This window comes from Acinonyx jubatus, chromosome D3 (genome assembly GCF_027475565.1).
Source record: "Acinonyx jubatus isolate Ajub_Pintada_27869175 chromosome D3, VMU_Ajub_asm_v1.0, whole genome shotgun sequence".
NCBI lineage: Eukaryota > Metazoa > Chordata > Mammalia > Carnivora > Felidae > Acinonyx > Acinonyx jubatus.
The window spans coordinates 28,856,998-28,883,124 of record NC_069392.1 but is presented as its reverse complement, the minus strand read 5'-3'; the positions used below and the strand labels follow the sequence as shown (position 1 = coordinate 28,883,124).

Here is a 26,127-nt window from a genome sequence, read left to right as displayed (position 1 = left end):
TTGGGCCGGGGGGGCGGGGTCCGGAGGTCGGGGCCCGGATTGGGACGAGGCCAGAGGTCCGGGACGGGTTCGCAACTGCGGTCTAGCAGGGGCTGGGTCGAGATGGGGTCCTGAAGCGGGAATCGACGTCTGGCCGGGTGTAGCTGCCGGGGTAGAAGCCGGGCCCCGCCCCACCTGCACCTTGCCGGCGCTGCGGTGCGCGAGACCCTGAACTACGGGGGCGGGTCCCTTTGTGCGCGGTCTCGGGGCCCTGCCGACTGGGCCAGGGCATCCCGTACCGCGCGTCCCCGTGGAGACTCGGCCGGAACCCGCAGCCTTTACTGCCCTGCGCGACGCCGGGTGCCTTGCGGCTGGGGTCCCGTAGCCACGGAAACTTTCCAGCGGTCAGAGGGACGGCGGGGCCGGAGGAACTTTCCCGGGGCGGCGCGCCACCGGAACGCGCGAGGGCACGGCGGGGCCAAGGGGATGTCCCCGCTCCTGGTGCTCCCGCCGCCTAGAGGACGAGGGAGGGGATGCCACCCGGGGTTCCTGCCTGGTGCCCTGAACGGGGGCCGCCCCGACCGGGGATCCCCCGTTCCTGACACCCCTGGGTCCCCTCTGTGGGATACCGGGCCCGTGGCAGAGGTGCGTCCTCCCCACTTGGGGTGGTACTCAGCCTAGGTTTGCCGAGGTGTTCCCCCAGGGAAGGCAGCCTGATATCCCGAGCCTTACCATTTTAATCTTTAATTAAACGTTGTGTACTTACAACGTGTCACCGTTTCTAACCTATGCGTAGCGTTATCACTGAAAACATTGCTTAGGGACTTTGTTTTCCCTTTAGACCCAATCATGTTTAGAAACATGGAAAAGTATCACCCCAACAGGGTTACAGGCTCTTCATGTAACCTCAGGTGATCACCCGCCTCTCACACCCCTTCCTGTTGTCACCTGCATCACTGTGCAGGGCACACACCAAGTCAGGATTTATAAGCCCAGGGGCTTGGACAACTAACTAAGGCTTAGAGGGCAATCTCCTCCCATGAAGACATGCAGCAAAGGTAGACTGACAGCCTCCATCCCCTCCCTCTGCCCCGACCACTAGAGATGTGGGCCACCACCAGAGGTCTGCTGGTCCAGAGCAAGTCCTGCCTGTCCTGTGCTCACTGTATCTCTGGACTTTGGACAGTTCTGGACACAGGAGACAGTCAGAGCCTCTAGGCAGTATACTGGGCCCATGGCCAGTAGTTCCTGAGCAGGTGATCCAGTCCTTGAGTCTTGCCATAGCACGTGGGGCTGTGAATCAAGAATGCATGCTTTCTGGGGCACCTGGGTGGCTCAGTCAGCTAGGCGTCAGACTTTGGCTCAGGTCATGGTCTCATTGCTCATGGGTTCGAGCCCTGCGTCGGGCTCTCTGCTGACAGCTCAGAGCCTGGAGCATGCTTCAGATTCTGTGTCTCCCCCTCTCTCTGCCCCTCCCATGCCCGTGCTCTGTCTCTCTCTGTCTCCCAATAATGAATAAATGTTAAAAAAAAAAAAAAAGAATGCATGCTTTCCCCCAGCCTTGCCCTGTCCCACCCACAGTGCCATGTCTGTCCCCTGCTCCCTCAAGTCTATGGTCCCTCAAGTCTATGGTTGGGCACAGAGCACTCACTATGCTCAGGTGTCTGGTGCTGGCCTAGGAAGGTCACAGCCAAGCCAGCCCTGCCCTGATCTTCTTTATAGTCTTTTCTACAGACGCAAATACTTGCTGACCAAGACCCTCCCAGATAAACTGGGCCAGTCCTCAGTCCTGCTAAGTTAGCCCCCCACCATGCCATATTGGGGTTGCATGGCACCCCCTCCAGAGGTGGCCCCTCAGGTCTCTTCCCAGTTCCAGGGGTCTCTGCATCTCTGAGGCTCTGTAAAGGCAGGACTGTACTTCCATCCCTATTTATGCTGCATAAGGATTCAAGGTAGATATACTGCACTCTATTCTCCCCAGGGGCCAGGCCTGAGGGGCATGAGCAGTAGGATCCTGCACCTTCCAGAGGAGCCAAGAGTTACACACAGCTGGGAAGCAAGGACACTAGGCATGCTAGAGCTCTAGCCAGCCCCTAGCATCTGCAGTGGGAGGGAGTGGGGGTCAAGCTTGTCCTGGAGGCAAGCCCTGAGGACTGCCAGGGGGGCCAAAAGGGGTTCTGGGAACTTCTCAGTGGCGGCTCAAGTCAGGGGAAGGCATCTGTTTTATTGACATCAGCCTCCATCAAGACCATGATGCTGTTTTGGGCTGCTCAGCAGAAGACCCAGAATCAGGGAATAAACAGAGGGAACATGGGGTCAGGGATCCCATATTGGGCTTTCCTGACTGGGACAGCTGCACATCTCAGCTTATTTCACAGGTCAGGCCCTGAGCTGATGGACACCCATTTCATTCATCCACATCTTTCCCTCCTCCTTTCCCCTACTGTGTGTCAGGCACAGGCCCTTCCCACTGCTTCAGTGGATCCTGAAGAGCCAACAGCCTCTAACAAAGCCACAACTAGCTGAATACGGCCACCAGAGGGCACCAGGGACCACCATGGCAGGCAAGACTGGCTCCACCCAGCCTCCCTCTGTGCTGGGACCCCTCCCTGAGGCACCTGGTAGGGCCAGAGCTCTGCTTTCTCCAGTCTGCCTGTCCAGGGTACAAGCTGGAGAGGAGCAAGGATCCCTGGGGCGAGGCCCCTCAGTAACCACCAGAGCCCCTCATCACCTTTGGTGCAGGCAAGAGGAGATGCAGGGACTGAATGGGGCTTGGGCAAGGACAACGAAAGGCCCTGAGTGAGGCCTTCTTCAGGTCTGTGCCCCAAGGGCCTCCTTAGCTGACCCTGCCACCACCCAGGTGAGGATTCTGAGCCAGCCAGTCAGGATGAGGCTGCACTTCTTCTGTTCATTTGTGAAAGAAGGTGCAACAGAAGTGGGTGCCTTTTCACATTGTATCCAAAGTGGCCAGGGGCCTGGAAGAGCACATTGGGATTTCTCATGGTGGAGGAGGGCATGAGGCTTGAGTGCAGAGCAGGTTCCTAGGCAGACCTGCCTGACCCCCCACGCGGGTTCCTCAGCACCTGCCACAGCCCTGAGTTGCCTGCCCCACCCACCCAGCCTGGGCCCTGTCTCTCCTCTGGATTCCATTTGTGCTCATGGAGCTGCCTCATGCTACGGACACATGACAAGTCCATGGCTTTGCAGGACTGGCTGCTTGGCAGCCCCTTGTGTCCTGGGCTCTTGCCCCCACCTGAGATGCAGCAGACCTTCCCAAGACTGGGGGCAGACTGGACAGATTTCTGGGGCACCCAGTGTGAGGAGGCCCATGGCAAAAGGAGGCCCAGGTTACTATAGGCAGATGGAACTGCTCCATTTCTCAGGACCCTCCCCATTTGAGGATGGAGCCTGATAAGGGGCAGGTTTGGTGGCCCCTTCAGCCCCCAGGCTCCCTTGTTCAGGTGTCCTTGGCCAGATGAGTGACCCCAAAGCCTGCAAGTCAGCCCTGAGAGGGCTCTAAGAAAGGATTCTCAAGACAGGTACCCCCTGCGCTCTCATCACAAATCCCATCACTGATTCTATTTTCGTATGTCACGTATGTCCACTCCCTCAGGGCTCTGCCCTGCCCCCACCTATGTAGTGTCCTGTGACAGGGCACCCCAGGGACCTGGGGCCTTCCAAAGCTGCCACCACTCTACATCCTCCAGACCCTCCCATTCCCCCTACCCTCCTGCAGGAAACCTTTAGTGCCCTCCCCCCAACAGCAGCCCTGCAAATGCCCTTCCCTACCCCCCACTGGTGTCTAATACTGGCTCTCCTCTGTATTTATGGAGCTCTGAGCCTGGCCAGAGCTCCACGGGAGGGAACATGTTCTTCTTGTAGCCAAATATCCCCAGCTGATGTGGGGGTGCAGGGAGTAGGAAGACCTGAGTTCAAATCCTGGACCGAGTTTCCCCATCTGTAAAATGGGGTGTTGGGCCAATCCAGGGCACTTGGCAAGAGTAAGATGAGGCACTTGGCAGCACCTCGTGAAGCTTTGCACAAGGCCAGCACTGAACAAGAGGCCAGGCCGGCAGTTATCAGGACTAAGGAAGGATGTGGTGCTCTGTGGGACAAAACCTATATAAACATTTAAACCAAAAGCAGAAGTGTCCCAGAAATGTCACACTCCAAACAAAGCTGCTCCCTGAGCCTCGGACCTCAGGGTAGGAACAGTAGCTCCTCTGCTGCAGGCAGGGCGGATGCAGCAGGGGGGCAGGCTCCCTCCCAGATTGCCCTTCCAGGCACACACAAGAGTGAGTGTGCACAGATACAGGCGTACGTGCAAACATGCCTGGCTCCCTGGCTCAGGCCACCGTTCTTTCCTGCCTCTGAACCGATGCATCCTGTTCCTCCATTGATCCCACTGTGACTCAGAACCCCTCCTCATGATGAAGGGGCTACTGTGAGGCAGGGACACCCACTCGCAGGGCCCCCAAATAGCCCATGTCCACAAGAGGAAATTAGAGGCTCGGAACAATCTGGAAAACACTGTAGAGCCCAGGGGAGAGAGCTTCTATCACCCCTGACCCCCCAGGGATGACTTTCTCAGACCTCCGCTCCTCTCTGTGCCACCCTGGTTTTGGTTTTTGGTTTTTGTTTTAAAGATTTGGGTTTTGTTTTAAAACCCTACAATCAGCGTAGGGCTCAAACTTAGCAACCCCAAGATTCAGAGTTGCACGCTCTACCCACTGAGCCAGCCAGGTGCCCCTCCACCCTGTTTTTTCATTTTTATAACACACTCTCTGGCATCGTTCCCAGGCCTAGATAAAATGACAGGGAATGTGTCTCCTGAGTCATGGGCTGAGACAGGAAGCCCACGGGGCTACAGCTCCTGCATGTGAGGTACTCCTAGCTATAGCTCTGGCCCCTGGGTCCTGGGATCTTGAAGTTAGGCTGCCTTTCTCACAGGGACATGAGTTCTGGGCTGGCCCCAAGGAGCATCAGGAGAGGCAGGTGGCCTGCTACACAGGGCAGGAGTGGGGTCCAGGTGGGGAGAGCAGGACTAGGCAGGTGTTGGGTTCGACTTGGTAGGGCCAGTGAGATCCTGGTGCAGAAGTTCTCCTTGCTGTGCTGTTTATCACAACAAGACACACCCAGCTTTCTGGAATGGGGAAGACGTTATTATCATTCTAGAGCTGAACAATCAGTGTTGAAGGAGCTAGTCAACAGCATTAGAAATATTTACAAGGGACTGTGGTAGCGGTAGTCCAGGTGAGTGGGGATAAGAGAATGTGCATGAACGTGTGGGTACACATCAGGAGCGCCACAGGATGACCTCGGGGTCAGGGATGACAGTACCCCCACCAGGGGTCTGGCTTCATCTAGAAGGGACTTAGCCCAATAGGTTGGCTTCACAAGGTATCCTCTGGTTTTCCTGCAGGATCTGGAGACATCAGGATGGATGTTGGGACATGCTAATCTCTCCTCCAGATAGGTAAGCAACCAAGGCTTGGCCTGGGGACATCCCCCTCTTTGCATAGGACAGCAGAGTGTCCTAGTGGGCCTGGCAGGTGTGGTTGACTGAGGGATGGACTATGACCCAAGGTGGTGTATTCTTCCGGTCAGCCTCACTTGGGCGGGCACAGCCCCAACGCTAGACAGGGGTGGGCATGGGGGCCTCCCAGTGCTTGGACTCATGGATGGCCTGAGTGTGGTCAGCAGCCACCAGGTTGATATTTGGCTTGAGGGGTGAGCCTGCAGTGGGGTGGACCAACCAGGACATTGGCTGGATCTGATCCTCACTTACCTTGACTTGGATGCCTGCTATAGCCATGTCTGGTATCGGCATAGCCCAACAGGCTTGGCTCTTAGCTCAGGTGGTCCCTGCTGCCCAGGGGAGACTAGAGCTACCAGCTGGGGACAGGCCGTCACGTGCTGGCCCGTGTCCTTGGATGTTATCTGTGTTTGTGGGTTCATCTGGTAGTCACTCCTCCAGCAAGACTAGGGTATGGTGCTTGGGAAGTATGGCAGAGTTGGGAGGCTGTGTGGTCCCTGTGTCCCCCAGGTCCTTCTGAATGGTGGGAAGGTATGTCCTGTTCGAACCCTGATCTTTCAGGGTTTGCTGTGGTGGCTGTATTTACAGAGATGCCTCATAAAAATGCCTCTGGTCACTCTTGTTCCACCAGTATGGGTGCCCAGTCCCCAGCCTGGGCATCTGCTCCTGCCCCACTGGGTGATGTCTCCATGGGAGGCTTGGTCAACCCAGTCCTGTGAATTCTCAGTGGTACTGTGTATCCAGCGGGGACGGCCTGGCCCAGCCAGTGACATACTCAAGTGGTGGGGAGAAGGCAGAGGCGACACTTGGGAGACCCCAGGCCTCTAGACACCTCAGTGTTCTATGCCAAGGGCTATAGAACAGGGAGGGACAGGGCCTGGCTCCTTCTTCCTTGTTCCACATGACCGTGGGTGTGGGAAGCTGCCATTTGGTGGTGTACCACCTGGGCAGATCAAGGTCAGGCCAGGCATCTCAGTCGTGGGCTGTTGGGCCACATGGGGACCTCTGGATTGGGATGAAGAGGCCCAGGCTGCATCCTGGGCTCAGAACCTGGCATTGCTTTGTGGCATGAGTGACATGGTTTCTAGGGGCAAGGTTGGCAGGGGGCTGGCCCCTGCCCCCCTTAACTCCTGGTAGGCCACCAGGCCTCAGGTCTGCAGACCAGCCAAACACCAAATGATAGCTCTGGTCACAGGGTCTCCCTTATCCTGCCTGCTGCTTTTGCCTGCTTTCCTAGCACTGCTTGCTTGTTTTCTGTCCCTGTGTATCCCTGCCACCTCCTCCTGGTCTTCTCCCAGTTTTTCTCTTGTCTTCTCTGTGCTTCTCTCTGCCTTTTCCTCTCTTTTGTTTCTGTCCTGCTCTTCTTGAATGTGGTGATTGATTATTCTTGTCTGCCATAGTAATTGATTAGTCATGTCTGCCATGGGCACTGGAGGGATAGTAGTGGCGTTCGTGCCATCTCTGCTCTGGGCTGAAGCCGTTTCACAAACTGGGAAGCAGAACCTGGGCCTTGGCTAGGGGCTCCCTGTTCCGTAGGCCCTGGGGTGCAGCCCTGCCCACATCAAAAGGGAGATAGGGATGGGGAGGCCTTGGGACTAAATTGAGACAGCAATTGGTGGCAAGCACCCATGTATCTCCCATACTCGCCTTCAGCCATTCAGCACCCCTGTGCTGAGCTCTATATCAGACACTGGGTTTTGTGACCACATCAGGCACAGACATGCCCCTGGGAAGCCCCCAGCCTGGCTGAGGAGGCAGCTACAGAGAAAGTGACCACCTGTAGAATTGCCAGGTAGTGAAGAGAGTAGCAGGGCTCCCCGAGAAGGGGGAGCCAGAAGGCGGTAAGGGAGTGATGCTGATACCTGGGGTACATGGGTGCCCTCCATTGCAGCCATGCCAGCACCAATACTACTTCTGGGAAACCACCCCCAGCCTGGCCTTGCCCCTCAGTGACCTTGTCATTGGCCTCCACGCAGCTGTGCTGAGCATGGCTATGCTCCTGTGACCACCTGCCCCATGCTGGGGTTTTTTGGCGTTTTGATGTGTATCTCAGCCATTGATAGCAGTCTTTATTATTAAAGTATGAATTCATCCCTCATCTGTTGGCCTACTGCACATTCTTTCTCCATCTTTCAATTTTTGTTTAGGACAGTTTTTCATCTTCAGAGATCTTTCATATTTTGTGGTGAAATCCATTGAATGTTTTCCCTTTTCAGTTATCCCATTGTCCTTCCTGAGCACCTAATGAGGTAAATACACCCTTATCTTACCCTGAGGTAGTTTAACATTTTACACTCAAGATTTCATTCATCTAGAATTTATTTTGATAGAAACAGAAGGTGAGGATTTAACTTTGTTTTTCACTTGTATCTGAACCATTTCTTGGCTAACATTTTCTGTCACTGGAAATTGGAAGCATCGTGTAATGTGTTCAGGTTTACGGTGTCTGTGGTAAGCTCCCAGCCCTTAGCCAACACCCACTGTCTAGTTAAAGATTAAGATCAGGCCAGAGCTTCCCCTCAATCAGTCTTTTGTCCTCAAAAGTCATGGTTATTCTGCACGTTTACCCTACATGTGTGTGTTGGAACCACTCTGTCAGGTCCCTCTCCCTGTGACTTCTGTGGGAGTCACCTTAGCCTGGCACTCTTTGGAGACAGTCGGCCCTCCCTGTGTGTATCTGTGGCATGTCCTACGCTGGTCTCCCCATGGCTCGGAGCCTTTGCAAGAGAGCCTGTCCCTCCTCTGAGCACTCTTGTTTACTGAGAAGAGGTTCCCGCCCTCGTAGAGCCTTTGCTGGACCCTTGTTGGTGTGGCTGGAGAGCCTGGTGCAGACCGGCTGCTGTCTCTCCTTTGTGACTCTCAGCCAGGCATCTGAGGGCCTTTGTGATTAGACTCATGGGCCATATCCAGGTGGGCAAATCCCCAGGGGAGCCTCAAGCCCCTTCCCACTCCAACAACCCATTCTTCTCAGGCAGGGCAGAAGGAAGAACATTCTATGTGGTGGGACTTGGGTTCATACCCTGGCTCTGCTCACCCTATTGGCCTTGTGAAGAACTTGGCACAGCTGGTGGTCTGCTGCAGTTATGGCATGAGCGCTGCGCCAGCTTCTGGCTGTGCCATCCCTCGTACAGGGTGATTCACGGCTGGTGGTATGGTCAGTGCGGCAGGGCCAGCCTACTGAGGCCTACATCGCCCAGGCCACCAGGCAAGATGGTGCTGTGCTGGCTCTCCTGGCCAGTCTCTGCAAGCCCACAGTAGCATTTACCCTGGCCCTGCATTTACCCAGCCCCCCAACCCCCAGCTTATCTCACTCATAGGAAGACTGCCCACTATCAGGTGGGGAGATAGAATACCCCACCCCCATGGCACATCTTGCCAGGTTGATGTTAGCAGTTGATGAGTTTGGTATTTTGAATATGCCTTTAGTTAAACTTTCTCTTTTCAAAATATTTTCACTCTCTGTGAAATCCTAATTAGGCCATTCATTCGTCTGAATGTACTTGCTGCTCTCTGCATTTTGCAAGATAATGAGGCTGCAGAGATGCTGCCATCCCATGCTCCCAGGGCCTTCACTTTCTGCCCTGGAGGGAGATGCTGGCACCCCCATGGGCCATTGCTGCCCATGGGATCTGAGCCACAGTGCCTAGGGGTGGGGGGCACCAAGTATATAGATGGGGAAAGTGAGGCCTGGGCCACTGAGGAGTCTGGGATGGTGTAGATAAAGGGGTCTCAGCCCCAGCAAGGCCCACCCTTCACAAAACAGCATCTTTCTTCACCTCCCACACCCCAGGCCCAAGATCAAGGCCAAGGGAAGTGCCTCCTGGATCCTGCTGGCCCAGGCTCCCTTGGGTGTGCCTGAAGGGCTGGGAGAGGCCACAAGACTGAACCACAGAAGCCAAATGACTATGGCACCAAAGTTCCCCATTTTGCTCCCTGCCCCCTCAATGGGCACAGACTATCAGCCTCACCTGCCATCTCTCCAGGGTTAGTGTCAGGCTCATTGTCACCCAGGGTGGCAGGTGATCTGTCCAGAGTCCCAGGGTGGGCAGGCCATGGCTAGGACCACAACTGAGGCAGGGACTTGTGTGGGACCAAAACCATCTTCTCTTTTAGGCCTCCCAGCAAGGGGGTGGGGGATTATGATGGGGAAACTGAGGCTCAGCAAGCAGAGCTGGGCTTTGCTCCCAGGCCTGCTCCAGGCAAGCGCATCCTCCCCTTTCCAGTCTTCTTGGTGACAGTTCTCTGGCATTTGCCTATCTGTAGGGAGCTATTGGTTATAATGAGACTATCTCAGTATTTGTATTTGAAGAAATAATTCCAGACATTTATTTGCCAAACCTTTGAAACAAGGGCATTGGTTAATTTTTAATTAAGCCTTTCTGCTTGCAGGCTCTTGTCTTTATGGGGCCAATACATCCAGAGGTGTAGTGTTGCCAGGGGTGGGGGTGGGCGATTCCCCAGGGGCATGGTGCAGGGAAGGCAGCCATCTGTAACAGGCAGAAGCTTCATGCCCTGTGGGAAGCCTGGGCCTAGCACGCAGGCAGGCACGTCCCCCTTGCTTCTGGTAACTCTGTCCCCCTTCCATGACTCCAGCTGTCCTGCTCTGCTTGCTTAGAGAACCCCCACAGTCGATGAGCAGGAGGAGTGAACCTCAGACAAGACCCCTGGTCTGAGAACAGCTGCCTTGGGTGGGAGGAGGGGGCTGGGTGAGAGTGGAGGAGTGTCAGCTATCCCTTCCTTGAAGCTGGTTGGGAGGCAGGGAAAGCTTTTGAGCTGGGCCTGGTTTTCTTATTGACTCCTTCAGCAAATATTTGTCTGGTTTCTCCCTCACATGAGATCCCCCTGTTGCCTTCAGGATGAAAGCCATACCTGGTCCCTGTGACAGCAGCAGCCCTGCTTCTTGCCACACCCACCTCCAGACTCAGCAGGGTCTGCCTGAGTGAGGGTCTATGTAGACTCACTCTCTGCATCATTCTAGATGTAGAGATGCCCTCAGCAAGGCAGCATTCTCTTGAGCCTTCAGGGGCCTGAGGCAGTCCTTCTCCTGACATTTCTCCAGTTTCTTGCAAAAATTGGCCTCAGCATAGAGCACATGCTGTGATTCCTCAGTACAGCCCCTGCACGGGAGCCACAGTACTCTGTTGGTGTGGATACTGTTTTCCAGCCGCTCATCCTTGCTTCCTTCTTGCAACAGAAACCTGCTGCTTGCCAGGTGCCATGGTGGCTGCCACTCCGCTCTGGCCTGTAATCCAGCAGAGGCCAAGGTGGTCTGTGTCCCCACTGCCCACCCCCTCACCTTTGGTACCATTTGTGGCAGCAGGGGAAGGTTTAGATTTATTGTGTCTGTTTTGTGTGTGCAGGGGCCTAAGAGCTGGTGACAGAACTTTGCAGTGTGATCCTAGGCTTACAGGTTAATTTTCTGTATCTTCTTTAGGTCCTGTTCTCTCTGAACTCTATACATTAGAAATTTCTGTTTCTGGCATGTAAAAGGTGGTCAGAGTTGCATTGGTCTTTTCAATGGGAATCTTGGTTTGAGGACTTTATTCATATTCCTTCTTTTTAAATTTTTAAAAAATTTTTTCAACTTTTTATTTGAGAGAGAGAAAGAGAGAGCAAGTGGGGGACAGGGGCAGAGGGAGAGAGAGAATCTTAAGTAGACTCCACACCCAGCACAGAGCCCTATGCTGGGCTAGATCCTATGACTGTGAGATCATGACCTAAGCTGAAATCAAGAGTCAGATGTTTAACCAACTGAGCCACCCAGGCGCCCCTTCATTCTTTTTTTTTTTTTTTTAAACCACATTTGAGTATTCTTTATTTTGGAATCAGTTATGTTGTTGATTCTCTCGTTAGAAATTGTCTGGGTATTATACCTGGGGGAGCTTTAGAAATAGGCAGAGAGAAAACTTAGGAAACTTGCTGCAAAGGATGTTTTAGTGTTTCTTCATTATGCTCTGGTGTACTCGTATTCATAGTCATTCTTTATTGTATTCTAATGAAAGTATTTAAAACTATGAATTTACCTCTGAGTATAGCTTTGGCTATTTTTTTCCCAGCTTTGTCAAGATATAATTGGAATATAATATTGTGTAATTTAAGGCATACAGTGTTATGATTTGGTACACATGTGTATTGCAAAATGGTAAACATTTTGTGGTAAACATAATAAAGTTAGTTGACACATCCTTCATCCCATATAATTACCATTGTTTTGTTGTTATGGTGAGAGCATTAACCGATGACTTCTCTCATAGCAACTTCTAACTAAGTATACGATACAGTGTTGTTAACTGTAGTCACCATGCTGTACATTAGATCCCTGGAACTTACTCATCTTATAACTGAAAGTGTATAACCTTTGACCTGCATTTCCCCATTTCCTCTACCCCTCAACCCCTGGCCACCATCATTCTATAATCCATACATTTTTATGTATAATGTCTGAGTAAGTTTTTTATTGTTTCTAAATAGTCAACTCTATGTATGCTTGAATTTTTATCTTTTATCTATTTATTTAAAAGAATGTTTTGCATATTCTAAGTTATTACACAAGATGGCTCTTTTTAAATGTTTATTTGATAAAATATACACAAAATTGACCATTGTAACTATTCTTAGATGTATTGTTCAGTATCAGTAGGTATATTCACACTGTCGTGCAACCAATCTCCAGAACTTTTTTATCTTGCAAAATTCACACTCTGTTTCCATTAATGAACATTGGTGGACCCATTACCTCCTCCCCCTAGTCCCTGGAACCACCATTCCACTTTGTCTTTCTATAAATTTGACTACTTTAGATGCCTCCTAAAAGTGGAATAATACAGTATTTGTCTTTTTATGAGTGGATTATTTCACTTAGTATGATGTTCTCAAGATTTATCATGTTGTAGCATGTGTCAAAATTTCCTTTCTTTTAAAGGTGGAATAACATTCCATTGATAATAATGGTCCATGATCCATTAGTCTGTGTCACATTTTGTTTTTCTATTCATCTATTGGTAGGCACTTGAGTTGCTTCACCTTTCGGCTCTTATGAATAATGCTATTGTGAACATGGGTGTATAATATGTCTTCAAGACCATGCTTTCAGTTCTTTTGGATATATAACCAGAAGTGGAATTGGTTGATCGTACAGTAATTCTATTTTTAAGTTTTTGAGGAACCACTGTATTGATTTTCATAGTGGCTACGCCATTTTACATCCCACTAACTGTGCAAGAGCTCCAATTTCTTCACATCCTTACCAAAACTTGTTATTTTGTGTTTTTGAGAGTAGCCATCTAATGAGTGTAAGGTGACATTTCACTGTGCTTTTGATTTGCATTTCTCTAACATTAGTAAGATTGGGCATCTTTTCATATACTTCTTCGCCATTTATATATTTTTCTTTGGAGAAATGTCTGTTCACATCCTTTGCCCATTTTTAAAATTGGGTTATTTGTTTTTTGTTGTTGAGTTGTAGGAGTTATTTATGTATTTTGGATATTAATCCCTTATCAGATACATGATTTGAAAATCTCCCATTCTCTATATTGCTTTTTTACTCTGTTGATTGTGTCAGTTGAACAGAAGTTTTAAATTTTGATATAGTTCGATTTATCTATTTTTACTTTTGTTGCCTATGCTTTTGATGTCATATCCAAGAAATCATTGCCAAATCCAACATCACAAATCTTTTCCCCTGTGTTTTCTTCTAAGAGTTTTATAGTTTTAGGTCTTACGTTTAGATCTTTGATGCATTTTGAGTTAATTTTTGCATATGTTGTAAGATAAGGGTTCAACTTCATTCTTTTCCATGTGGATATCCAGTTTTCTCAGCACCATTCATTGAAAAGACAGTTCCTTCCTGCATCCTTGTAAAAATCATTTGACCATATATATGTGAGGATTTATTTCTTTTCTATTCCACTGGTCTTTGTCTGCCTTCATGCTATAACCACACAGTTCGGTTACTATAGCTTTGTAATAAATTTTGAAATCAGAAAGTGTGAGACCTCCAACTTTGTTCTTTTTTATGACTATTTTGGCTGTTCATGGCCCTTTGAGATTCCATATGGCTTCTAGGATGGAGTTTTCTATTTCTGTAAAAAATGCCATTGGGATTTTGATAGGGACAGAATTAAATCTGTAGATTACTTTGGGTGATATTGACATCTTGACAATACCAAGTCATCCATTGCAGAAGCATATGTATGTCATCTTTAATTTCTTTCAGGAAGGTTATATACTTTGCAGTGTACAAGTCCTTCTTCACCTTTGTTAAGTTTATCCCTATGTAGTTTGTTCTTCTTGATGTTATTGTAACTAAAATCATTTTCTGAATTTCCTTTTTAAATTGCTCATTGTTAGTGATTTCTGTTTTTTTTATTTTTTACCCTATAACTTCACTGAACTTGTTTATCAGTTCTGAGTGTGTGTGTGTGTGTATGTGTGTGTATAATCTTGAGGATTTTCTACATGAATGATGTTGTCTATAAACAGATTATTTCACTTCTTCCTTTCCAATTTGGATACCTTTTATTTCTTTTTCCTGCCTACTGATCTAAGATTTTTGTCCTCTTTTTTTAAAATTTAATTCATTTTTTAAATTAAAAAAGTTAGTTAGCATATAGTGCAACAATGATTTCAGGGGTAGATTCCTTAATGCCTCTTATCCATTTAGCCCATCCCCCCTCCCACAACCCCTCCAGTAACCCTCTATTTGTTCTCCATATTTAAGAGTCTCTTATGTTTTTGTCCCCCTCCCTGTTTTTATATTATTTTTGCTTCTCTTCCCTTAAGTTCATCTGTTTTGTACCTTAAAGCCCTCTTATGAGTGAAGTCATATGATATGTGTCTTTCTCTGACTACTTTCGCTTAGCATAATACCCTCTAGTTCCATCCACGTAGTTGCGAATGGTAAGATTTCATTTGTTTTGATTGCCGAGTAATACTCCATTATACATACATACACACACCACATCTTCTTTATCCATTCATCCATCAGTGGACATTAGGGCTCTTTTCATACTTTGGCTATTGTGATAGTGCTGCTATAAACATTGGAGTGCATGTGCCCCTTCAAAACAGCATACCTATATCCCTTGGATAAATACCTAGTAGTGCAATTGCTGGGTCGTAGGGTAGTTCTTGATCCAAGATATTTAATAGAAGACTTGGACAGAAATGACAAAAGCAGCATCCCTGCCTTCTTGATGTTAAGAGAAAAGCTTTAAGTCTTTCATTATTGAGTATGATGTAAGCTGTGGTGACAATATGATGTGTAGCATACGTAGTATGATGTAACATTTTATGTATGGCATTTATCATATGAAGGTAGTTTCTTTCTATTCCAAGTTTGTTTTGTGTTTATATCATAAAAGAGTGTTGAATTTTGTCTTTTATTCCCCAATGAAATGACCATTTTCCCCCATTATTTTGTTAATATACAGGGTATTATGTTGATTGATTTTCATATGGTAAGCCATCCTTGCATTTAGGAATAAATCCTACTTGGTCATGATGTATAATCCTAATATACTTCTGAATTCATGGGGTGCCCGGGCAATTAAGTCAGTTAAACATCTGACTCTTGATTTCGTCTCAGGTCATAATGTCATGGTTCATGAGTTTGAGTCCCATGTTGGACTCTGTGCTGACAGCACAGATTTTGTTTGGGATTCTTTCTCTACCTTTCTCTCTGCCTCTCCCCAGTGTGTGCGTGCACACGTGCTTGCCCTCTCTCTCTCTCTTTCAAAAATATATAAATAAACATTTAAAAATATATATACTGCTGAATTCAGTATGTTGGTGTTTTGTTGAAGATTTTTGCGTAAATATTCATAAGGGATATTGGTCCATAATTTTTTTAATGTGTATTTTTGAGGGGGGGGCAGAGAGAAAGGGGGGCAGAAGATCCACAGCAGGCTCTCTGCTGACAGCAGTGAGCCTGATGCAGGGCTCGAACTCATGAACTGTGAGATCATGACCTGAGTCAAAGTTGGATGCTCAACCGACTAAGCGACCCAGGTGCCCCGGTCTATAATTTTCTTTTATGGCTTGGTATCAGGGTAATAATTCCAGCCTTGTAGAATGGGTTAGTAACTGTTCATTTCTTGTCAATTTTGGGGGACAGTTTGAATATTAATGTTAACTCCTCTTTGAATATTTGGTAGAATTCACCAGTGAAGCCATCTGGTCCTGGGCCTTTCTTTTTTGAGAGGATTTGAATACTGATTCAGTCTCCCTGCTAGTTACAGGTCTGCTCAGGTTTTGTTTCTTCATGGGTCAGTTTTGGTAGATTGTGTGTTTATAGGAATTTGTTCATTTAGGTTATACAATTTGTTGGTGTGCAATTGTTCATAGTACTCTGTTATAATCTTTTTTATTTTAAAATATAAAAGAAAAGGCATATGGAACACAAGAGATGGGTGTTGTTGGGAATTTTTTTTTACATTTTTCAAGTTTACTTTTTTAAATTTTTATTAAAAAATTTTTTTAATGTTTATTTATTTTTGAGAGAGAGAGAGCAAGCAGGGGAGGGGCAGAGAGAGAGGGAGACACTGAATCCAAAGCAGGCTCCAGGCTCTGAGCTGTGAGCACGGAGCCTGATGCGGGGCTCGAACTCATGAACCATGAGATCATGACCTGAGCCGAAGTCAGATGCTTAACCAGCCGAGCCACCCAGGCACCCCTCAGGTTTATTTTTAAGCAACTGAATTTGTAAAATTAAAATAGCTAAAATGTTCCTTTGTTTTACTTCATTTTTTTTCAGTTTCACTGAGTGTAATTGATAAACGTGTAAGCTGTTTGAAATGTACATTGTAAGGACTGGATATACAAATATATTGTGAAAACTTTCCTACCTTCTAGTTAATGAACACATCCGTCGTATACTTAACTTTCATGTTTGTGTGTGTACAGGCATCTGTGTGTATCGTTTGGGTTTTTGTTGTTGTTGTTGTTGTTGTTTGGCTTGGCTGAACTTTGTGTTTCATGGATTCATATCTAGTGTCTCTCTCTCTCTCTCTCTTTTTTTTTATTTTTTTTTTGTGAAGGTTTTTTTTTTTTGTTTTTTGTTTTTTTTATTTTTGGGACAGAGAGAGACAGAGCATGAACGGGGGAGAGGCAGAGAGAGAGGGAGACACAGAATCGGAAACAGGCTCCAGGCTCTGAGCCATCAGCCCAGAGCCTGACGCGGGGCTCGAACTCACGGACCGCGAGATCGTGACCTGGCTGAAGTCAGACGCTTAACCGACTGCGCCACCCAGGCGCCCCTCTCTCTTTTTTTTTTTAATACCTAATCTCTTATACTCATCAGTCCACAGATGCACAGATATCCTGAGACAGTAAAAATACTCCCCACAGGCAGCTAACAAAGGACTGCTAGGAACAGCTAGTCATCTTAAGGCACATGGCATATCAGGGCATTGCTGGAAAATACAGTTCAACCTCTCAGCAGCCCTTGTACCCCAAGGGATGTTGCCTGGAGCTTCTGCCTATGGTAGGGTGACCCCCCAATTGAAATAGCCTGGACTTCTCTGGGCAATCTGGTGAGCTCCCAGTGAGCCATGTTTGTTCCCTCCCAGGGAAAGATGGATCATGTGAATGGCAAATCATGACTCTGAAAATCCAGGAATTTCACTATGAAGTTTCCTTAAGGAATTTCAGAGCTAGGTTAACTTTTTTAAAGATCTTGATTTAAGGAGGCCAGGCATCTTGTTTAACAAAGCTGTCAGCTATTCCTGGTTGTAAAAGTGTCTGCAACACAAGAGATGGTGAGTGGGCAAGACGATGTGCAGCTGACATCTGGGGATGGACAATGTCCAGCCCTGCCAGGATGTGGACAGCCTGGTGGAGAATGTGAACCCAGACTTCAGTGCTGGGTACTGGGAACGTTTGCACAGCCAGCAGATCAGGCAGGGTGGGTGTCCTTCCCATACTGCGGAGCCGATATCAAACGTTTAGGAGACTGGGGGAAACATCAACCTACCAAGAGTGAATTGTAAAATGCCAGAAATAGGCATATCCACACTTTTCTTAGCTTGTTTTCTGGACAGAAAGCCCCGCTTCTGGCAATGTTGTGGGGGTGCCGATCCACTCTTCCTGCCTCAGGGAATTCCTGTTCTGTGGAAGTTTAGCCCTGGGATCTATTTTCTACATCTCCTGTCTTCCCTCTTTCATCAACTTTTTGTCATTTTCTGCTGCTTTAAAAGGACTGCCCCGAGTATGCTTTCTGCTACCTCACTCTGCGGATTTGCTGCCGTGTCCTGTCTGCTGTTGTTTGTTTAAAATCTCCATTGGGTCATCATTTCAGATTGCTCCTTTTCATTATGGTGTGTTCCCAATTCATCAGTTCAACACTCTCTTTGACCTTTTGAGGACATGTATCAGCTATTCCCTAATACTTGTGCTAATAAATATGCTAAATGTAATTTAGTGAAAAGCAACTCTTCTCAGGTCCTTCAAAGGCAGTAGGATTTGCCCCAGGGTGCTGGTGTGCTGTAGGCAGTTCTGTGCTGACTGGGTGCTTCTGTCCAGGGTCTGTGGCCCGGCCACCCTCACCTGCTACAGAGACATGTCGGTGTGGACCGGAGACTGGGGCCATTTGCAGATTGTGGTGCCACAGACAGGCCTGGCTTCAAAGGTCTGAATGGGGGGCAGCAGCCTTGCAGGTGTTCCGGACAGTAACGGGGTCTGTGTAGGATGCTGACCCTTAGCATGAGCCACAATGGCTAAGGAGTGCTAGTCCTACTTTCCCCTCCCCCAGTTAGAACCTGTCAGGACTTTCAGGCTACCCACCACCCATTTTCCAGTGGGGCAGGTGAGGCCCCACAGAGCAGCTATAGTGAGCTCAGCAGCCACCACACAGCATAGGTGGGTGTAAATGTGCCTGTGGGTGTATCGTGCATCCTTGGTGGGGGGGGGGGGGGGATGTGTTCATGCTTCTGTGGGTGGCTGCTCACATGTGCCTGCAGGTGAGTTTTAGGAGGCCCCCAAACTGTAAGCTGCCTTCTGCAGTGTTCCCACCTCCTTTGGGCAGGGGTAGGACACACAGACAAGTCCAGCCCCTACCAGGCTCTCTTGGTATGTGTGGGTGGGTAGGGGAGCCAGAGAGGACGTGCAGGGCCTGAAGTCTGTGCTGGGGCTGGTGGAGTGGAGCCCCCTGCCCTTTCCCACTGGGTCATTTGCATATAAAAGGCGGGAGTTTGCTACTGGCTGGAGGTTGGTGGTGTCTGGACCTGTTGCCATGGGCACTCCCTAGCTTCAGGAGCAGCTGAGCTGGCTCCCAGCCTGGAGAGGGGGTTAGGAGCAGCAAGGCTGGTAGCCAGCTACGTTTCTGGGAGGGAAGGGATGTTCCTGGGGGCCCCAGGAGAGGCCTGAGCTGGCCATGGTCACATGCTTGTTGACCCTGGGCAGAAACAGACTAGAGGGGACTTGGCCCTTTGATGCTGTGGGGCCAGGAGCAAGGCTGAAAGGGCCTGGAACCTCCCTCTGCAGGGCGTGCTCTACTCTTTCACCCACACTCACCTCTGAACCATCTAGAACCAGGTGGCCATGGCTGAAGCCATCCTCTCGGGTCTTCCTGGAGGGTCTTCCTGCCACCTTGGTGTTTGTTGGTCCTGTCCCAGGCACTGTACTGGAAAGGCCCGGCAGAGTCTCCCTGCTAGGGTCTCCAGTGTTCCTAATGAGGGAATAAATGAGGGACCAACTTTTGCACACATCTCACTCTTCCCCTGGAACCTCCTTTAGGAGGCTGAGGAGGATCCTGCTAAGCCCAGGCCCCAGCAGCAAGGATAGTGAGAACCTGGTCTGGGCTTTATTGGGAGCCCCCCTCTCTATAGGCCCCACCACCCCCATCCCTCCCAGGGCTGTGGAGAAAACTGACCTGCTATTGCTAATGATTGTCCAATGCAGGCACATTGGTGCCCGCAAGCAGCTAGCAGGAATGTGACGGGGAAACCAGACAGGGAGGGAGAGGTGGGGGTGGAGGGGGTGCTTATTGACTCAGTGGACACTGCCATGTCAGGGTTGGTCCCTTGGCAGCCTCTCTGGGACCCGCGTAGAGCTGCCCACAAAGGGATTGATCTCTCCTGGGGCCAGCTCTACCCCCAGCTGCTGCCCCAGGGCCATGATCCCCCACCCCAGTGGCTTAGTTAGCAAAGCTGCAGTGGGTCAGATTGAGGTTGCTTGGGGAGGGCTGCCGGGCAGGGTGCCCAGCATGCAGGGGCACTGCCAAGTGCCTGGTCAGCAGCCGTCAGGGTGGCAAGGACCTACAGGCTGGGGTGGGGAGGGGTTCCACTGCTGGGAGCCCGGTAGGGTGAACCTCCCTCTGTGGGATGGGGCCCTGACAAGGCAGCCTCCTCACTGGAGTGTGGGCAGGAGTGCTCTGTGCTGGGTCCCTGTCACCAGGCCCACAGTGCCCTCAGGGCCTCATTTCCCCTACCCTAGAGCAAACTATGTTATAGCCAGTTTCCCTCTTACACAAGTCTGTCCTGAGGTTGTTTCTGCAGCAGGCCTGCGCTAGGCCACAGAACTGGGCCAGTTGCATTCTCCCCGGGCCAGCAGGCAAAGATAGGCACCCCCTATAGGAGGGGAAGCCAGGTGAGAGAAGCAAGGGACCATGAGCTGGGATGCCATGCGCAGCCCCCTCAGCAGACCTGCTTCCAGACTTGCTGTCATCTGACTTGTCTGCCCACCAAGCACTTCCTGTGCCCAGTCCCCATTGGGTCTTGAGCCTGGTTTCCCATCAGGCAGGAGTTTCCCCATAGCCACTTATCTAGGCAGAACGTGTTCCTTGTCAAAATGATGAGGAAGACATGGAAAATCCCCCAGACTCTAGCAGAGAGCTGTGGGGCTTATCCCAAGAACCCTTCTGTGGGCAGCTGGGGCAGGTGGCACTGCGGCAGGGGGTTTCATTCCAGCTGCTAATCACCAGGCTCTCCCATACTAGCTTCCTTGGCTCTGCAACGCAAGAGGGGGATAGCTGGGCTGAGGGGCCCTGCCTCACCACACCCCCCCCCAAAGGCTTATTGGCCACAGGCTCCTGGGGGCTGCACCTCCACTGCCCCTCAAAGGGGCTTTGTGCCACCACAAAGAGGCTCTGTCCCTCACAGAGAAGCCTGGGTGTTGCCATGGTGATAGAGGGGGCCAGGAAGAAGGGGGTCCACCATCTTGTGGGGGGGCGGGGAAGGGCGTTCCTGGTATACACAGGCTGGTAGCCAGTGTGGGTGACTGCTGTATCTGCCTCACTGTGGCCGTTGACCTGGCTGGACAGCTGCCCAGCTATACCTCAGTGGGGCTATCAGGATATTTCATGGGCCCCTTGGCCCCTCAGTAGGGACTGGGCTCCCAGGCTCTGGTGCCAATCGGATCTGTCTGCATTTGGTCCCAGCCTAGCCGTGAGCCTCAGCCCCCTTCCCAGGAATGCCTTGGTCTTTTGCACACCCCAGAGTGTGGTAGGGTGGCACTCTGAGCCTGAACCCTCATCACTGCCCCAGCATGCTGCTCTGCTGTCCTTGAGATAGAGTGTGTGTTGGGGAGGGTGTGAGTATGAGTCTCTGCTGGAAGAGATGGGGGAGCCACTCAAGTTCCCTTGGTGGCATTGGTGTTGGAAGCAGCCAACTAGCCAGCTTCCACACAGTAGGATACCCTGGCGCTTGACCATTCCATTGCCCCCCGCCCAGTCTCCCCATTCATGACCAAGGTGGAGTGGGTGGCTACTGGTGCAAGCAGAGAGGGCAGTGGGACTGCCAGTCCCCACCCTCTCCATTTAGAGCCCCATGGCTCCCCAGCCCTGGGGACTTGGGCCCTTGGGGTGCTCCTGGACTGGCTGTAACAGAGACCCCAGAGGAGGTGGATCCTTGCTGCCCATACCCACACTTGGAACCTGCAGGGCATCACCCTTGGGCTATGGCTGCAGCTGGAATCTGGGTCAGGTACAGGAGGGACAGCAAGGGGACTTCCCTGAATGCCAGCCTGGGGCCTGGGGGAGAGCTATCCATCTCCATTCCATGAGTTCTGACAGGCACTTCCCAGGGAACCAAGGAGACTTGGGGTGTGCCATAGCTGGCACATGGAGCAAGTATCTGAGACCTGCCCCAGTGGGAATCTCAGGCCACCCCTTTAGGTGCCTCTCATGGTGGCCCCTTGTGCTCAGGCCTCCCACTGAGGAAAAGCAGCTGGGATACTCACCTGCCTCTCCCTGCACTAGCATCCAGGTGAGGCCTGCCTCTGCCATGTCCAGCCCACAGTCACCCAGTCACTCCTAGTCCCAGGCTCTCAGCTCCCAGACTTCAAGCTCTCTGGGCCCTTACAGGTATCCCTGCCTGATGTGTCCCTGAGCCTCCTGCATCAAGTACTGCCACAGCCCCCTTGTCCTTTTGACTACCTGCTCAGCATCCCCCTTGTCCTGGAGCTAAGCAGTGCTGCCTTGGACCTGGCCTGCACTTGGCCTAGGGTGCCCCATTGGCACAGGGGAAGACCCCTCCCTCCCCAGACTGTTCTCCCTGCACATGTGAGTTGTCCTCCATATGATCATCAGATGGGTGCTGCTGGGTGCCTGTGTGGATAGCCTGGGGGCAGGAGGTCACTAAGGGGCCATCTCTCCAACCCTCACCCCCACCATGGCATCTGGTCACTTGCAACAGGGGTACCTCCTCTGCTGGGGAAATCTAATTTCCAGGCTAAATCCAGTTATGGCTCTATCAGCTCCCTGAAAATCCCTCTGCTTCCCTTGGTCTGCAAGGGGTACTGCTCAGGCCCCTGGGGAGCTGAATTCCCAGGCTTCCTTGTTCACTTGCTGGCCTGCTAGGGCAGGTGGCTGCTTTTCCGTCTCTTCCTTACCTTCAACTATAGCAGTAACTCGGGTCCTCACAGAGCACTGGCAACACTGGTGGGTACAGAACTTTGCCGCCCAGAGTGCCCCAGCGACCTGAAAGGCCTTTCCTTCCAGTCTTTTCTCAGGGTGCGTGCACGCTTGATGGTGTCCACGTTCATTGCTCTGCATCTTATATCTCTGGCCACATCCCTTGTTTATAGCCTTTACTCACTTGGAGTTGAGGTTTTGGTTTTTCCTTATTGACTTGCAAGAGTACCTTATAGATGAAGGGTGTCACTTTACTGCTGGATGTTACAAAGACCTAATCCTAAGGTGTTGATTGTCTTTTGGTTGTCTTTATATTTTTTCTCCCACTTTCTGTTATGGAAGGTTGTAAATGCACAGAGATAGAGGGGCTAGTGTGACATGTCCCCACGTGCCCCTCACCAGCTTCCATTGTGATGAAGTCAAGGTCTAGAAGCAAGTTATCATCTGTCTTTTGTCTGAAATGCTCACTGCATATGTTACTGTAAATGGTGTCAACTTTAAAAACCAAAACCAAAAAACCATAACCACAATACGTGGCCCTTTTTTGGGGGGAAGGGGGGATGTACAGTAATGGTTCGTTTTCACAAAGTCAAGCTGGTTTGTCTTTCCTTGGCAATTTCTTCCACTGCTTTGAGGTTAAGAATACCCTCCTCCTGCCCAGACAGCCCAGGCCCTACACTGACTTGGGAGCAACACTGTAGTCCTGGGTGGGACAGGCAGACATGGACTCCGCCCTGTGTGAATCCCACGGCCCAGGCTCCAGCCTTGGCTCAGTGCCCATCCTTGTGTGCTGGCCAGAAGCTATCCCCGCAGCTGTGGGTACCATCTGACCACAGTAGGGGTGACAGGGTAAAAATGGGCTCCCCATGAGGCCTGGCCAGCAGTGTTGGGAGCAAGTCTCCATGCTGGCAGTGTTGAGGGTAGGGGAAATGATGCCCTCCCAGGCAAAGGGGCTTTGACACTACCAGGCCTGGATTCTGCTTCTGCTTGCACCATTTCCTCCCTATCTGGGAGGGGGGGCAAGTGGGGCAGAATGAGGTTCAACCAGTGGCCAGTCCCCTCTCTCCCCTCTTGGGGGACAGCTGGCAGTGTGCCGACAGATGGCCGGCAAGGGGTCGGGACTGGCGCCCAGGCCTCCTGCCTGCCTCCCCCTGCCGTCCTGACCCTTAGGAAATTCCTCTAATTCCTCAACCCAGATTGGACTCAGGCCCCATAATTTGATTTTCTGGAGCAGGGTTTGGCTGGACTCCTTATGAGGAGGAATGTCTGGGTCAGCATGAAGACATCAAATGTGGGTTTAGGTTTCCGGGGAATGATCAGCATCTCCCCGTAGTTCCTCTAATCGTGCCTTTGCTTTCCTGATGGAGCAAGTGCTAGCCACAGTCGTGTCCCAGAGTGTTCAGGGTCCAGGCTCCCTCTACCCAGTAGTGTTTCAGAGCCTTGTTCTTACCCACCTGCCTACCCATTCATCCACCCATCTGACTACCCACCCACCCCTTGTACCCATTCATCCACCCATCTGACTATCAACCCCCCGATGACCTTGTACCCATTCACCTGCCTATCTGACTGTCCAGCCATCTTTCCATCCAGTGCCATCCTTTCACACAACCAGCCCTCTCCATCCACTGCCATCCTCTTACACAACCACCCACTCACCCTCCTATCCACACATTTGTTCACTCATTCATGCATTTCTCCTTCCATCCAGCCTCCTGTCCTTCCATCCCTCTATCCACTCAGCAGTCCACCCACCTGTGGTCACTCCTGGAGTGTCCAGGTGAGGGCAGGCTTTCCCCAGGTTCACCACCTTCACTCCTGCCCGGGACAGGTGAGGTTGGCTCTGCACTGCATGCTCATTCCTGTCTTCTTGCTAAGTCAACTCCACAGGTGGTTGGGCATGCTGAGAAGCAACCTCCACCAAGGACTGCCAAACCAGCGGTGGGGGTCTGGGTGGGGATTGTGAGGGGTTGACCTAATGGACAGTGTGGTACCCTTGCCAGGTGAATAGAAGCTGTGATGACACTGGCCAGAGAGGAGAGCAAGGGTAAGCTGAGACCCCACAAGTGTGGTGCTTCCCTGCCTGCCCTAGGCCCTCCCAGTCTGGTGCCCACCCCTCCCCAGGATTGGGCCCTGCCCCGACACCCCTCTGGGGAAAATGTCTTTAAAGTCTCATGGTCCATTGGGGCGCCTGGGTGGCTCAGTAAGTTTATTGTCAGACTCGGTGTCAGCTCAGGTTATGATCTCATAGTTCATGGATTTGAGCCCTGTGTCTGGCTCTGCACTGCCAGTGCAGAGCCTGATTGGGATTCTCTCTCTCTGCCTCTCCCCCTGTGCTCACTTGCTTGCTTGCGCTCTCCCTCTCTCTGTCTCTCAAAATGTAAGTATATAAACTAAAAAGTATATTTAAAAATCTCATAGTTGATCTTTTTTTTTATTTCTTAACATTTATTTATTTTGGCAGGGGGCACAGCATGAGTGGGGGAGGGGCAGAGAGAGAGGAGACAGAATCCTAGGCAGGCTCCATGCTGTCAGCACAAAGCTGATGTAGGACTCAAACTCATGAAACCATGAGATCATGACCTGAGCCAAGATCAAGAGTCAGATGCTTAACTGACTGAGCCACCCAGGTGCCCCAGTCTCATGGTCGATCTTAAAAATTCATGTACAATTTGCTTCCATGTCATCACATATTTATTGTTTTAATATAAAAATAGCATTTGAGTTACCATCCGAAAAGCTGCTCTCTGGGATGCTGGCCTGGCTCACCTGTACCTACACGTGCTCCTATGCACAGGCCATGCACCTCAGACCCAGGAAGGCCACCATGTCACAAAAGTAGGCTTAGGTCTTCCCTGCTTCCTGGATGTCCCCCGCCAGCACCATGCCTCTTGGATACCCCAGGGCTACACTTAAGGCAGGTGAGGAGGGGACTCCATGCCCAGCATCCCTGCCCACAGGCAGACAGAGGGGTACACCCTCGGGCTGGGGTGGAGGGCATGGGCCCCAGAGCAGGGGCTCTGCTCTTTGTGGACGGCTGCAGGGCACTCTTCCTCCAAGCTGGCTGGCATTTCGGGGTGTCTCCTGGGAGGCACACAGTCATTTAGCTCCAGCTGAGAGAACTGGGCAATGGAAAAGTCAGTGTGGGTTTGGCCACCTTCTCACCATAGTCTTAGATTTCTGGGTCCTAGCTGGGTGGGTGGGGGCAGTCAAAGTAAGTAGATCCCCCTTGCAGAGACTCCTTGGACCTCAGAGTTGGGATATGCTGGAGGACCGGGGCAGGAAAGCTGGAGGCCAGTGTTGCCCCCTCAGCTGCTATCCCCAGGGTCTGTAGCCCTAGCCTGGTCCTGCTGGGAGCAGGAAAGGGGAGCCTGAGGTCAGTCAGGAACCCATGTCTCGGCATAAGGAGGAAGGGAAGTCACCTCCTAGATATGAAGCCCATAGATTTCCTGATCATCACCTCCCAGAGCCTTGAGACCCATGCTGCAACCAAGGGCTTGAGTGACCTGGCTCCACCTCCTGTCCCACCTTGTGCTGCCCTCCAGGGAGGACGACCCCACCCATGCCCACCTGGGGCTACCAGGTTCAGTCTATCCATGCACAAGTCCTAGTGCCTACGTGACACTGCATGGGGCCGTGTGTGTCTGGGACCCGTGCCTAGGCAGCAGTGGATGTGCACAGAAGGCTGTGTGCCCACAGCCATGGACATACTATGCTGTTTGTCCTCCATTCCCTCTTGGCCAGAGGACCCAGTCTACAACTC

At 50.9% G+C, this 26,127-nt stretch overlaps 1 protein-coding gene across 9 annotated transcripts in view; it reads left to right on the top strand.

Moving 5' to 3' along the window:
- Window positions 1–26,127, top strand: part of ARVCF (ARVCF delta catenin family member) — a 56,162-nt gene that overhangs the window by 242 nt on the left and 29,793 nt on the right. For all 9 annotated transcript variants that reach the window (XR_008291588.1, XR_008291589.1, XM_053205829.1 and 6 more), the window contains exon 2: window positions 5,402–5,455. The gene's annotated coding sequence lies outside the window, so the exon portion shown is untranslated. The remainder of the gene's footprint in view (window positions 1–5,401; window positions 5,456–26,127) is intronic.